The sequence below is a fragment of the Lissotriton helveticus genome, chromosome 1_1 (genome assembly GCF_964261635.1).
Source record: "Lissotriton helveticus chromosome 1_1, aLisHel1.1, whole genome shotgun sequence".
Lineage (NCBI taxonomy): Eukaryota > Metazoa > Chordata > Amphibia > Caudata > Salamandridae > Lissotriton > Lissotriton helveticus.
The window spans coordinates 1,547,858,384-1,547,873,490 of NC_136057.1; positions in this window are offsets into that span (position 1 = coordinate 1,547,858,384).

The window sequence follows — 15,107 nt, forward strand, 5'->3', positions numbered from 1 at the left end:
CCTGCGACAAATTGCTTGAGGAATGGAAACGTTCGTTAAAATTTCAATTTAAGCAGCGAGGAATACGCTCACGAAAACATGCAGTTCTTGCCTGCTTTGAACCCAATGACCCGCAGTTGAACTGTAGTTTTGTGAAGTTTATGAAGGTGGTGGAAAAGAAGATGTCGAACTTGACCCTTCATTAACTCTGAGATAACATTAAAATATAAGTCATTTAATAATGATCGTCTAAAAAAGTATCAATTTTAAGATTTTAAATGGGAAATCTGAAACAGAATATATATAATTTTATGTATGCAGATGCAATTTTATGCTTACAGTGAGAAATGTATTGTGTATAGATGTAATTTTAAATGGTTGTATTGCAATGGTTTTAATTAACTATGCAAATACTAACTTACTTACAATTCTCTTGTTCCACCCAGTGGATGAGGTTTGGGGACAATGACCATTGAGCTGGTCCAGGGGCACTCAGAGGGCTCAATCACCCCTAACTCCAACATCTTGCTGACCTTGGCTTTGATGCTCTCCTTGACCTGATCAGACTGTTGATAGATTTTGTTTTTGAAAGGTGAACTGTCCCCAGTGTCCACACCATGGTTACACAAGTTTGTCTGACCAGGGGACAAGGAGAAGAGCTTAGCATACTGCTGTAAGACTTGCTTAACCTCAGCCTGTTATTGAGCTGTAGGGGTGTCTGAATAGACAGCTCCTCCACTGACCCATCTTTGGGGCTATAAGAGAGGAGTTCAGGGAAAGGTTCACTCTCTGTCTCCTGCTTCTCATCAATAACCATCAAATTGGGGGGCGTGGCCAGCAACATGGCCGACTAGACGTGCCTTGCCGGAGCTCCGGCCGAGCAGCACGATTATCCGACGATGCAGATCGCCCATGGGCCCTAACTCATGCCAAAACGGAGGACCGACGTCCTGATACCCGGCGGAATCCCCCAAGCGATAGCGCGGAGCTGTCTCTACCGAGCGCCGGTCATTTCTACACCAGAAGCCTCCCGGCGGCCATGCTGACGACCGCGGCGCGCGGTGCAACGCGGCGCCCCTAGTGCCTCACCTTTCAATCCTGCCCCGCAGTGCCCGGCTACTGGGGGCGCCGGGACCCCCGCCCCCCCCCCTGGTGACCAGGCGGGACCGGGATTCTGCCGCCGGAGAGAGGAGGGTGATCCGAGGCGGGCGCAGCCGACCGGCCGCCTACACCAAGATGGCGACCGACGGAGAGTGAAGCGGACGAGACAGACGAGGAGTCCCCGCCGCGACCAACCCCAAGTGGCGGACGGCCAGGGAGACGCTGACAGACCGCGACGGAGGTGAGCCCGGGGCACAGGAGCCGAGAGCCGACCACGCAGGAGCCGGGAGTCTGCCTCTGACTTGCACTCGGTGCCCGCCTTTACCAACATGGCGGCCGGGCTGCTTGGTTACCCAGCCTGAAGGCCACTGCTGGGGAGAGGAGACCTAGATCCCCCCGGTGAGGAGACAGTCTGCTGGGGCCCCGGGAGAGATCCTGCCTGCGCGACCCCATCCCACACACGGCGACCACCAGACCACGGTGAGCAGCCAGGGGACCCTTAGGACTGAGGCGAGAGAGGTGCCGGGGGGCCCGCGGGAGAGTCTCTGCACACGGGGCCGCCCAAAGGGACTCTACTGCCACACGCTGCCCGGGGCTGAGCACATCTGCGCCGCAGGTGCCAGAGAGGCACGATATCGACATGGGGAAAGGTGACCGGACCTCCGGGCCCTCGAAACGGGGCCCCATGGACGACTTCACCGCAACGCGGTCCGGGGCGGCACAGCAATCTCAGCAGAACGGCGCACGCAACGACACGGCCATGCTGCTGGAGGCCATTCAAGCGTCCAGAACTGATATTCAGGCATCTCGGACGGCCCTGGAAACGAAGATTGGAGAGGTGAGATCCGAGGTGACGCTACTACGCCAGGACTTCCGAAACTTGTCCGAGAGGGTTACGTTGACCGAATCTCGCTTGACCGACAATGAGGAGGCGATTACAACACTTAAGAAGGATATGGCGGAATTGCAGGCCTCTCATCGCCAACTGCTGTGGAAGGTGGATGATGCCGAAAATCGATCCAGGCGCAATAACCTTCGCTTTGTGGGCTTTAGAGAAGGGATTGAGGATGGGAACATGTCTGCCTTTCTCCTGGACTGGCTGAAAACTACCTTCCCGGCGGCACGATTCTCCCAGTGCTTCATCATCGAGAGGGCGCATAGGGCGCTCCTCGCCAAACCTCCGGAGGGAGCGCGGCCGAGACCTGTCATAGCGCGCTTTTTGAACTACGCGGACAGAGACCTGATCCTCCGCGAAGCCAGGAAGCTGGGGGAAATCCGTCTGGAGAATACCTCCATCATGATTTTTCCAGATTACAGTCAGGAGGTCTCGAAGCAGCGGCGTTTGTTCGACCCGGTCAAGGCGAAGCTGAGGTCTTTGAACATTTCTTACATGCTCCTCTTCCCTGCCAAACTCAGGGTAATATATAAAGACAAATCCATCTTCTTTGCCCACCCGGAGGATGTGTGGCAGTGGCTCGAGGAGAGGCCCATTCTGAACAGCAGAGAGGCGGCTGGCCGAGCTGCTCTGGACAAGACGATCCGTGAGGGGCCTCTCTGGGAGGTGCCGAAACCACAGCGACGGGGTGCGCGGAGGACGCAGAAGAAAGCCCCGGCGACGCCATACCGCACGCGAGACAAGGAGGGTGAAAGAGGCAACAGGTCGGCGTCCCCGAGCAATGACTTGGTGGTGGGCTCGAGATTCAGCTGCCTGAGGAATAGAACCAGATCCGAAGGCGATGAGGTGGAGGACTCGGAAGCCCAAATGTCTGGAGGAGAAGGAGACATACCAATGGACAACTCAGATCACCCGCTGATCACGGTAATCCAACATATGGAACAAGAGTCTTCAAGCCAAGGGATGAATACGGACACTCAGGACTCACATTCGTGAACTGGGCTGATGGGGGATCGGAGATGATGAAGTCTCGGCGACACGGAGCAAGCAAGTTGACACGCACCCCCCTACTGTTCTTTAAGTTCTCAGTGTTAGTTCTTGTTTAGCGTGGGGAGGGATGTGCGGGAGGGCGACAGACCTTCTCCCTTGGATAGTTCAGGCCCGGGTTGGGATGCAACTGGAAGGGGAGGGAGGTGGGGAGGGGGGAGCTGAGGGGAATTGGTTCTTGTATTACCCCCGGTTGGGGTCCACAAAGGTTATGGGGGGGAGGGGGGAACACGTTCAGGAACAGCAGAGACACGCCACTCCACAGTTGCTGACATCCCTACGTCACGGTCCCACACAGGGAAGGTTCAGAGCAACACAATGGCAAGTACACTAGACGCTACACCCACGGGTGACACAGGGTTCACGGTGCTAAGCTGGAATGTGAACGGCCTGGGGTCGAAAATTAAAAGAGGTTTAGTTAATGCGTACCTCAAACGACTGGCACCAGACGTCATCCTCCTCCAGGAAACACACCTTAGAGGGAACCAGTGCGCATTTATTGCGCGGGGAAGATACACTGTCCTGGCACATGCAGGATACACGGCAGACTCCAGGGGGGTGGCGATCCTTATAAAAAAATCTGCGCCATTCACGATTACACGCACCTGGTTGGACCCTCAGGGCACATATGCGGGAGTCCAGGGGTTGTGGAAAAGACGTAGGTTCACGATAATATCAGTGTACGCCCCACCCAAGCTGCAGGCTCACACACTGAAGGCGGTTGCCACTATCCTCCTGGACACGGCTGACACAACTCAGGTAATGGGGGGGGACTTTAATGATGTCATGTGCACCTCACAAGATAGATCGGGGACTTCACACCCAATGGGTTCCACAACCGCCCTAGCCCGGCAGATGAATACCCTCGGCCTCACCGACGTATGGCGTTGGCTCCATCCAACACAGGTAGCCTATTCCTTTTACTCCGGGGCACACAAGGTCTTCTCCAGGCTGGATTATGTTTTTATGTCTAGACAGGATATCACGGTTGGAGACCTAGCAGAATACAAGGCGCGGGGGATCTCCGACCACTCCCCCCTACTAGTACAGGTGGGACGAGACAGAGGGATGAGGCAGTCACAATGGCGATTAGCGGCATGGGACATCCAAACCCCGGAAATACTTAAGGGCGTGCGTGCGGACATACGGGTGTACATGGCCGAAAATGAGGGCTCGGTGGCCTCTGGTGTTACCCTCTGGGAGGCTATGAAGCCAGTCCTAAGAGACCGCATTCAAACCAGGCTGGGAGAGGCTAGGAGGTCGCGTCAGGGTCAGGTAGAGAGTGAAGAGGTCTCCATTTTAAATTTAGAAACGGAGTATCACCAGCAAAAGACTGAGGCCCGCCTCAGGAAATTGATTGATGCACAGAGACGTTACAGGGAATTAGTCACGGATGAGGCGCGCACTCAGGCACTGGCGACGTTGCATCGACTATATGATGTCGGTGACAAGTCGGGCAAACTGTTAGCCTGGCTGAGTAGGAGGGAAACTGCGGCGAGATGGGTGGATAAGATCTCGTTAACAGGAAACAGGCAGGTACACACGGATAGAGACATAGCCGAGGCCTTCGCGACCTATTACGAGGACTTCTACAGGGCTAGGGACCTGGGCGACTGTGGGGACGCCCAACGCTACTTAAGTGATATGGAGCTGCCGACACTATCCGCGGAGGCTACTGCAGCCCTGGAAGCGGATCTGACGCTGGACGAAATCTCTGAAGCCGTGACGGCGTTGAAACCGGGGAAGACTCCCGGGCCCAATGGCTTCCCGGCAGAATTTTTTAAACGTACGGCGGATCTGTTACAGCGACACGTGAAAAACCTCTTCACGGACGCATACCAGGCAGGGAGTTTACCCCCGGACCTGGTCTTGGCCACTATTATCCCAATCTACAAAGAGGGCAAGCCCAAAAACGACTGCTCCTCCTACCGCCCAATTTCCCTCCTGAATACGGAGACGAAAGTACTGGCCACTATCCTGGCTAGACGGTTACGACAGGTGATATCGGAGTTGGTGCATATGGACCAGTCAGGTTTCCTTCCGGATAGGGCGACCAAATTGAATCTCCGTCGCACCCACAACTGGCTCCAGGAGGTCCGTGAAAGGAGTGAACCCCACTGGTTCCTCTCATTGGATGCGGAGAAGGCATTTGATGCAGTCCACTGGCCCTTCCTGATGGAGACCCTACGACGTTTTGGGATTGGTCCCAAATACATGCAGTGGGTCCGGCTCCTGTATTCTAACCCGAAGGCGAGAGTGCGGATCAATGGAAGGTTGTCCCGTGAGTTCCCCATTGGTAGGGGTACGCGCCAGGGCTGTCCATTATCCCCCCTCCTGTTTACCCTTACGATTGAGATTTTAGCAACACGGATTAGACAGAACCAGGATATCAGAGGTTTTAGATGGGGTACTATTGACGGCACACAGGAAAAAATATCTCTGTATGCCGACGACGTACTATTGTTCGTGACCGACCCGGGCAGGACAATTCCAGCACTGTTCGGGGAGCTAGGCGACTTCGGGGCGAGGGCGGGACACACGATCAATTGGCACAAATCGGTCCTTTATGACCCACACGGCAAAGAGCGTCATGAGTGCCTTCCGAGACAGCTTATTCATACGACAGACGGCTTCCAATACCTGGGCGTATATATAACGCTAGATAAGACACGCTCCTACACTTCAAACGTGGCTAGGATAATGGTGGAAACAAGGTCAGAAATGGACAGATGGAGGCTACTCCCGCTCACCCTATTGGGTCGTGCCGCACTATATAAAATGGTCCTACTACCCAAGTTTCTCTATGCACTCCAGAATGAGTATTATCCCCTTCCTTTGGCGACTCTGACTAAAATACATGCGGACCTGCGCGCCTTCCTGTGGCTGGGAAAACAACCTCGGGTGGCCCTCACCACGTTGCAGCGCCACCAATTTAGCGGGGGTATCTCGCTTCCCAACCTGGAGGCGTACTATTGGGCGGAGCACCTCGCCCCGATCAACGAGTGGCTCCATGCGGCGGCCGATCACCCCACCTATGCGCTGGAAAGGTCGCAATGGTCACACAAATCAATATTGCATTACCTCTATGGGGAAGCGGTAGGCCAGCACTTCCTTCCCGCCACTAAGATAACGTTGACAGCGTGGCGTAGGGCGACGAAAAGAATGGGTTGGGACAAGAGGGTCACTCGTCAGACACCACTATGGTGCTGCAAGTGGCTGGGAGAACTGAATAAACTGAAAGGTTTTAGGAGGTGGGATGACATAGGCATCTCCACGGTAGGGGACGTGATTGCAAAAGGGGAATTAAAGACCTTCCCGACACTGAGAACAGAATTTGGCCTACACAACACTCAGTACTACAAATACTTACAACTGAAACATGCATGGAACGCACAAAACATTGTACTGGCAGATCTCCCAGACTACGCACCACTGGAGGGTAGACTGCTGCAGGAACAGCTACAGGGTGGGGCGATATCCCTGACGTATAAGAATCTAACCAACAATATGCTGGGTGACCTGCAAGCCCTGCGTGATAGATGGGAGGCGGATGTGGGGGACATGGAGGATCTAGACTGGGAACTCGCCCTCATGCACCCCCGGGAGGTAGCTATTAAATCCAGACTCCGCCTCATACAATTCAAAATATTGCACAGATCTTATTTTGATAGGGTACGACTCTTTAAAATGGGTAGAATACCAGACACAACATGCCTTAGATGCCATCGACACACAGGTGATTTCTTCCACACACTATGGGGGTGTGAAATAATTCAAGAATACTGGGAGGAGGTGTTCCGGGAACTGGAGGATGTATTGGAGGTGGCCCTACCACGTGACCCTAGACTGGCATTGTTGGGTACAATCACAGAGGTGGACCTGCCCCGCCCCTTGACTATCTTTCTGGTTCTGGCCTTAGTAGTAGCAAAAAGAGACATCGCACGATGCTGGGGAGCGCCCGGAAAGCCGAACATGGAAGAATGGCGGAGGGGATTAGATCTGTACATGGCGGCGGAGAGAGTTACTTATCGTGCACGGGGCTGCCCCAAAAAATTCAGGAGAATATGGGCTAAATGGAGACAATTCCATGGACTAGATTGAGACCCTGTGGACTAGTGAAATGTGGGAGGGGAACACCTGGACGAGATGATGTGCACAGTGGGGACCCATGAGTGTCATATGCCTACATTAATACCTGTTCTTGTGTGCGAGATTGTCGGATGAGACATGCCGAGAGAGGGTGGGGACCAAGGGGTGGGGGGGGGTGTGGAGGGGTGGCGGGCGGCTGTTCCTGGGATTCTGTTGGGTTTTGGTTTCTTTGTTCTTACTCTTGCTAGTTTGAATGCGCATCTATGACTGCAGAATATGGCATGATGTAACTACTGAGAAAAGTTGCGTTCCTGGCGGATAGGGCGGAATGTTGACGCCCTGCCGTCTGTCTACCTTTTTCTTTGGCGGTGATACTGCTGATGCAACAATAAAAAGAATTTAAAAAAAAAAAAAAATAACCATCAAATTGGTTATGTCAGCTCTATCATGGAAAAGCTTTAGGCAGTTCACATGGATCATCTTTTTAGGGGTCCTGCCTGTGCCCAGGTCTAACAAGTAGGTGACCTCACTTTTTCTTTCTAAGATGGGGTAGGGGGAACTCCATTTGTCGTGGTAGGCCCTTGGTGCCACAGACTCTAAGCCCCACACTTTTTGCCCTGGTGAGAATTCCACCAGTGCAGCGTTTGGTCATATTGGTGCTTCTAGCTGCCCTCAAGATTTTTAAAAGCGTTTTCCATGTACTCTGCCATTCTGGTACTTGGGCCTAGTCCATAGTCCACAATATCATGTTTGGGTTCTTGGAGAGGCTTCTCCCAACTCTCTTTAACCGACGGAGTAGTCCCCTCACAGGATGGCCAAACAGAAGTTCAAAAGGGAGAAATTCCTACACCCTTCTGAGGTACCTTCCTGTAAGTGAAACGCAAGCATGGCAAGAGGCTATCCCCTCTCTTTTGAGTTTTTCAGGGAGTCCCATGATCATGCCTTTCAGTGTGTTGTTGTACCTTTCAACAAGATCATTGGTTTGTGGGTGATAGGGTATAGTAAACGTGTACTGCACTCCATACTCTTTCCACATGTGTTTGAGGTATACAGACATGAAGTTTGACTCTCTGTCTGTCAACAACTCCTTAGGAAACCCAACCCTGGTGAATACACCAATGAGTGCTCAGGCTAGTACGGGAGCTGTAGTAGTCCTAAGGGGAATTTCTTCAGGATACCTGGTGGCATGATCCACTTCAACCAGTATAAATGTGTTTCCTGAGGCTGTGGGAGGTACAAGTAAACCCACTATGTCCACACCTACCCTCCCAAAGAGAACCACAGCTACTTGTAGTAGAATTAAGGGAGCCTTTGGATGTCTACCTGTTGTGGGACTGGCTTCACAGGTGACACAGGAGTTTATAAACTCTTTTACTTTCTGGGACATCTGGGGCCAGTAAAAGTGGCTAACTTGCCTACCGAAGTCTTGGTTAGGGGATGTCATGAGCCAAAGTGAATAAAAACTCTCTGTATGTTTGAATCATTACCATTCTCCTAGTAGCACCAGGATTGAGGTCTCTGGCCTCAGTATACAGGAGTTTCCCCTTCCAATAGGCTCCGCGGGTCCCACTGACATCTCCGTTTTCCTTTCAAGAGATGGACAGGTCTTTTCCCTAGTGGGTCGCTGTAGGCCTAAGAGCTCAACATGGTATGGGTCAAGTTCCATGGGCTCAGTTCCATCTGGGGATTCCAAGACCTGTCCCTGAGGAGAGGGGTCCTGAATCCTTTGCTGTTCAGAAGCTGGTTCCCCAGTCTTTTTACCTTTCCTCTTGGAAGTTTGGGCCATTTTTTCAGATTCCAACACTTCGTTTTCACTTTGTTTTTGGCTCTGTGCTCTAATCTTGACACACACAATCTCAGGAATGTCCAGCATTGCTGCTTGGGTCCTTAAATCTACCACAGCCCATGCTGAGGTCTCCAGGTTGTTTCAAAGCAGACAGGAAGCTAGATGTTTTGGAGAGAACAATACCTGTTCCAGGCAAGTAACCCCCCCCCCCCCAGCCCAATGTTACCCTAGCCATGGCATGGTTAGTAGTAACACTGTCAGCGCTGGTGACTGGATAAGATTTTCCAATCAGGTATTGCTCTGGGGAAACCATGGTGGCACTGGCTCCTATATCCCTAAAGATTCAGAAAAGGGGGTGGTGATGAGTCTGTCCCTGGCCCAGTGCATCATGGGAACACAACAGACCAAACTACCAAGCCATATCTTCACCAGAAAGGAGACAAGCTACCGGGGACCGGTTTCTGGCATTTCAGCCTCGTCGGCCCGGCTTGCTTGAATCCTGATGGAGCAGTGAGCAAGGGACTCATGTCTGAGTATACCCTGCCACACCTATAGTGGCTAAAAACGATTCAGAAAATGGGGTGGTGATGAACAGAGTGTCTGAATTAAGCAGACCACTCTTACCCAGTCCAAAGATCAGGGCTTGATCCATCACCGTTTTTTAGCTCACTGCACCATCCCAGCTCAGAACTTGGCTATATGCAAATTAGTCTGTTCCTGTCCCAGTTCATGATGGGAACAGGGCAAACCAAACTACCAAGCCAATTCTTATACTGGGAAGGAAACAAGCTTCCGGGGACCGGTTTCTGCCATTTCAGGCGTCGTCGGCCCGGCTTGCTTGAATCCTGATGGCGCAATGAGCAAGGGACTCACATCTGAGTATACCCTTCCACGCTTATGGTGGACAAAATGATTCAGAAAAGGGGGTGGTGATGAACAGAGTGCCTGAATTAAGCAGACCACTCTTACCCAGTCCAAAGATCAGGGCTTGATCCATCACCGTTTTTTAGCTCACTGCACCATCCCAGCTCAGAACTTGGCTATATGCAAATTAGTCTGTTCCTGGTCCAGTGCATGATGGGAACAGGGCAAACCAAACTACCAAGCCAATTCTAATACTGGGAAGGAAACAAGCTTCCGGGGACCGGTTTCTGCCATTTCAGGCGTCGTCGGCCCGGCTTGCTTGAATCCTGATGGTGCAATGAGCAAGGGACTCACATCTGAGTATACCCTTCCACGCTTATGGTGGACAAAATGATTCAGAAAAGGGGGTGGTGATGAACAGAGTGCCTGAATTAAGCAGACCACTCTTACCCAGTCGAAAGATCAGGGCTTGATCCATCACCGTTTTTTAGCTCACTGCACCATCCCAGCTCAGAACTTGGCTATATGCAAATTAGTCTGTTCCTGTCCCAGTGCATGATGGGAACAGGGCAAACCAAACTACCAAGCCAATTCTTATACTGGGAAGGAAACAAGCTTCCGGGGACCGGTTTCTGCCATTTCAGGCGTCGTCGGCCCGGCTTGCTTGAATCCTGATGGTGCAATGAGCAAGGGACTCACATCTGATTATACCCTTCCACGCTTATGGTGGACAAAATGATTCAGAAAAGGGGGTGGTGATGAACAGAGTGCCTGAATTAAGCAGACCACTCTTACCCAGTCCAAAGATCAGGGCTTGATCCATCACCGTTTTTTAGCTCACTGCACCATCCCAGCTCAGAACTTGGCTATATGCAAATTAGTCTGTTCCTGTCCCAGTGCATGATGGGAACAGGGCAGGGCAAACCAAACTACCAAGCCAATTCTTATACTGGGAAGGAAACAAGCTTCCGGGGACCGGTTTCTGCCATTTCAGGCATCGTCGGCCCGGCTTGCTTGAATCCTGATGGTGCAATGAGCAAGGGACTCACATCTGAGTATACCCTTCCACGCTTATGGTGGACAAAATGATTCAGAAAAAGGGGGTGGTGATGAACAGAGTGCCTGAATTAAGCAGACCACTCTTACCCAGTCCAAAGATCAGGGCTTGATCCATCACCGTTTTTTAGCTCACTGCACCATCCCAGCTCAGAACTTGGCTATATGCAAATTAGTCTGTTCCTGTCCCAGTGCATGATGGGAACAGGGCAAACCAAACTACCAAGCCAATTCTTATACTGGGAAGGAAACAAGCTTCCGGGGAACGGTTTCTGCCATTTCAGGCGTCGTCGGCCCGGCTTGCTTGAATCCTGATGGTGCAATGAGCAAGGGACTCACATCTGAGTATACCCTTCCACGCTTATGGTCATCACCACCCCATTTTCTGAATCGTTTTTGGCCACTATAGGTGTGGCAGGGTATACTCAGACATGAGTCCCTTGCTCACTGCTCCATCAGGATTCAAGCAAGCCGGGCCGACGAGGCTGAAATGCCAGAAACCGGTCCCCGGTAGCTTGTCTCCTTTCTGGTGAAGAATTGGCTTGGTAGTTTGGTCTGCCCTGTTCCCATGATGCACTGGGCCAGGGACAGACTAATTTGCATATAGCCAGGTTCTGAGCTGGGATGGGGCAGTGAGCTAAATAACGGTGATGGATCAAGCCCTGATCTTTGGACTGGGTAAGAGTGGTCTGATTAATTCAGATACTCTGTTCATCACCACCCCATTTTCTGAATCGTTTTTGGCCACTATAGGTGTGGCAGGGTATACTCAGACATGAGTCCCTTGCTCACTGCTCCATCAGGATTCAAGCAAGCCGGGCCGACGAGGCTGAAATGCCAGAAACCGGTCCCCGGTAGCTTGTCTCCTTTCTGGTGAAGAATTGGCTTGGTAGTTTGGTCTGCCCTGTTCCCATGATGCACTGGGCCATGGACAGACTAATTTGCATATAGCCAGGTTCTGAGCTGGGATGGGGCAGTGAGCTAAATAACGGTGATGGATCAAGCCCTGATCTTTGGACTGGGTAAGAGTGGTCTGTTTAATTCAGACACTCTGTTCATCACCACCCCATTTTCTGAATCGTTTTTGGCCACTATAGGTGTGGCAGGGTATACTCAGACATGAGTCCCTTGCTCACTGCTCCATCAGGATTCAAGCAAGCCGGGCCGATGAGGCTAAAATGCCAGAAATCGGTCCCCGGTAGCTTGTCTCCTTTCTGGTGAAGAATTGGCTTTGTAGTTTGGTCTGCCCTGTTCCCATGATGCACTGGGCCAGGGACAGACTAATTTGCATATAGCCATGTTCTGAGCTGGGATGGGGCAGTGAGCTAAATAACGGTGATGGATCAAGCCCTGATCTTTGGACTGGGTAAGAGTGGTCTGCTTAATTCAGACACTCTGTTCATCACCACCCCATTTTCTGAATCGTTTTTGGCCACTATAGGTGTGGCAGGGCATACTCAGACATGAGTCCCTTGCTCACTGCTCCATCAGGATTCAAGCAAGCCGGGCCGACGAGGCTGAAATGCCAGAAACCGGTCCCCGGTAGCTTGTCTCCTTTCTGGTGAAGAATTGGCTTGGTAGTTTGGTCTGCCCTGTTCCCATGATGCACTGGGCCAGGGACAGACTAATTTGCATATAGCCAGGTTCTGAGCTGGGATGGGGCAGTGAGCTAAATAACGGTGATGGATCAAGCCCTGATCTTTGGACTGGGTAAGAGTGGTCTGCTTAATTCAGACACTCTGTTCATCACCACCCCATTTTCTGAATCGTTTTTGGCCACTATAGGTGTGGCAGGGTATACTCAGACATGAGTCCCTTGCTCACTGCTCCATCAGGATTCAAGCAAGCCGGGCCGACGAGGCTGAAATGCCAGAAACCGGTCCCCGGTAGCTTGTCTCCTTTCTGGTGAAGAATTGGCTTGGTAGTTTGGTCTGCCCTGTTCCCATGATGCACTGGGCCAGGGACAGACTAATTTGCATATATCCAGGTTCTGAGCTGGGATGGGGCAGTGAGCTAAATAACGGTGATGGATCAAGCCCTGATCTTTGGACTGGGTAAGAGTGGTCTGCTTAATTCAGACACTCTGTTCATCACCACCCCATTTTCTGAATCGTTTTTGGCCACTATAGGTGTGGCAGGGTATACTCAGACATGAGTCCCTTGCTCACTGCTCCATCAGGAGTCAAGCAAGCCGGGCCGACGAGGCTGAAATGCCAGAAACCGGTCCCCGGTAGCTTGTCTCCTTTCTGGTGAAGAATTGGCCTGGTAGTTTGGTCTGCCCTGTTCCCATGATGCACTGGGCCAGGGACAGACTAATTTGCATATAGCCAGGTTCTGAGCTGGGATGGGGCAGTGAGCTAAATAACGGTGATGGATCAAGCCCTGATCTTTGGACTGGGTAAGAGTGGTCTGCATAATTCAGACACTCTGTTCATCACCACCCCATTTTCTGAATCGTTTTTGGCCACTATAGGTGTGGCAGGGTATACTCAGACATGAGTCCCTTGCTCACTGCTCCATCAGGATTCAAGCAAGCCGGGCCGACGAGGCTGAAATGCCGGAAACCGGTCCCCGGTAGCTTGTCTCCTTTCTGGTGAAGAATTGGCTTGGTAGTTTGGTCTGCCCTGTTCCCATGATGCACTGGGCCAGGGACAGACTAATTTTTATATAGCCAGGTTCTGAGCTGGGATGGGGCAGTGAGCTAAATAACGGTGATGGATCAAGCCCTGATCTTTGGACTGGGTAAGAGTGGTCTGCTTAATTCAGACACTCTGTTCATCACCACCCCATTTTCTGAATCGTTTTTGGCCACTATAGGTGTGGCAGGGTATACTCAGACATGAGTCCCTTGCTCACTGCTCCATCAGGATTCAAGCAAGCCGGGCCGACGAGGCTGAAATGCCAGAAACCGGTCCCCGGTAGCTTGTCTCCTTTCTGGTGAAGAATTGGCTTGGTAGTTTGGTCTGCCCTGTTCCCATGATGCACTGGGCCAGGGACAGACTAATTTGCATATAGCCATGTTCTGAGCTGGGATGGGGCAGTGAGCTAAATAACGGTGATGGATCAAGCCCTGATCTTTGGACTGGGTAAGAGTGGTCTGCTTAATTCAGACACTCTGTTCATCACCACCCCATTTTCTGAATCGTTTTTGGCCACTATAGGTGTGGCAGGGTATACTCAGACATGAGTCCCTTGGTCACTGCTCCATCAGGATTCAAGCAAGCCAGGCCGACGAGGCTGAAATGCCAGAAACCGGTCCCCGGTAGCTTGTCTCCTTTCTGGTGAAGAATTGGCTTGGTAGTTTGGTCTGCCCTGTTCCCATGATGCACTGGGCCAGGGACAGACTAATTTGCATATAGCCAGGTTCTGAGCTGGGATGGGGCAGTGAGCTAAATAACGGTGATTGATCAAGCCCTGATCTTTGGACTGGGTAAGAGTGGTCTGTTTAATTCAGACACTCTGTTCATCACCACCCCATCTTCTGAATCGTTTTTGGCCATTATAGGTGTGGCAGGGTATACTCAGACATGAGTCCCTTGCTCACTGCTCCATCAGGATTCAAGCAAGCCGGGCCGACGAGGCTGAAATGCCAGAAACCGGTCCCCGGTAGCTTGTCTCCTTTCTGGTGAAGAATTGGCTTTGTAGTTTGGTCTGCCCTGTTCCCATGATGCACTGGGCCAGGGACAGACTAATTTGCATATAGCCAGGTTCTAAGCTGGGATGGGGCAGTGAGCTAAATAACGGTGATGGATCAAGCCCTGATCTTTGGACTGGGTAAGAGTGGTCTGCTTAATTTAGACACTCTGTTCATCACCACCCCATTTTCTGAATCGTTTTTGGCCACTATAGGTGTGGCAGAGTATACTCAGACATGAGTCCCTTGCTCACTGCTCCATCAGGATTCAAGGAAGCCGGGCCGACGAGGCTGAAATGCCAGAAACCGGTCCCCGGTAGCTTGTCTCCTTTCTGGTGAAGAATTGGCTTGGTAGTTTGGTCTGCCCTGTTCCCATGATGCACTGGGCCAGGGACAGACTAATTTGCATATAGCCAGGTTCTGAGCTGGGATGGGGCAGCGAGCTAAATACCGGTGATGGATCAAGCCCTGATCTTTGGACTGGGTAAGAGTGGTCTGCTTAATTCAGACACTCTGTTCATCACCACCCCATTTTCTGAATCGTTTTTGGCCACTATAGGTGTGGCAGGGTATACTCAGACATGAGTCCCTTGCTCACTGCTCCATCAGGATTCAAGCAAGCCGGGCCGACGAGGCTGAAATGCCAGAAACCGGTC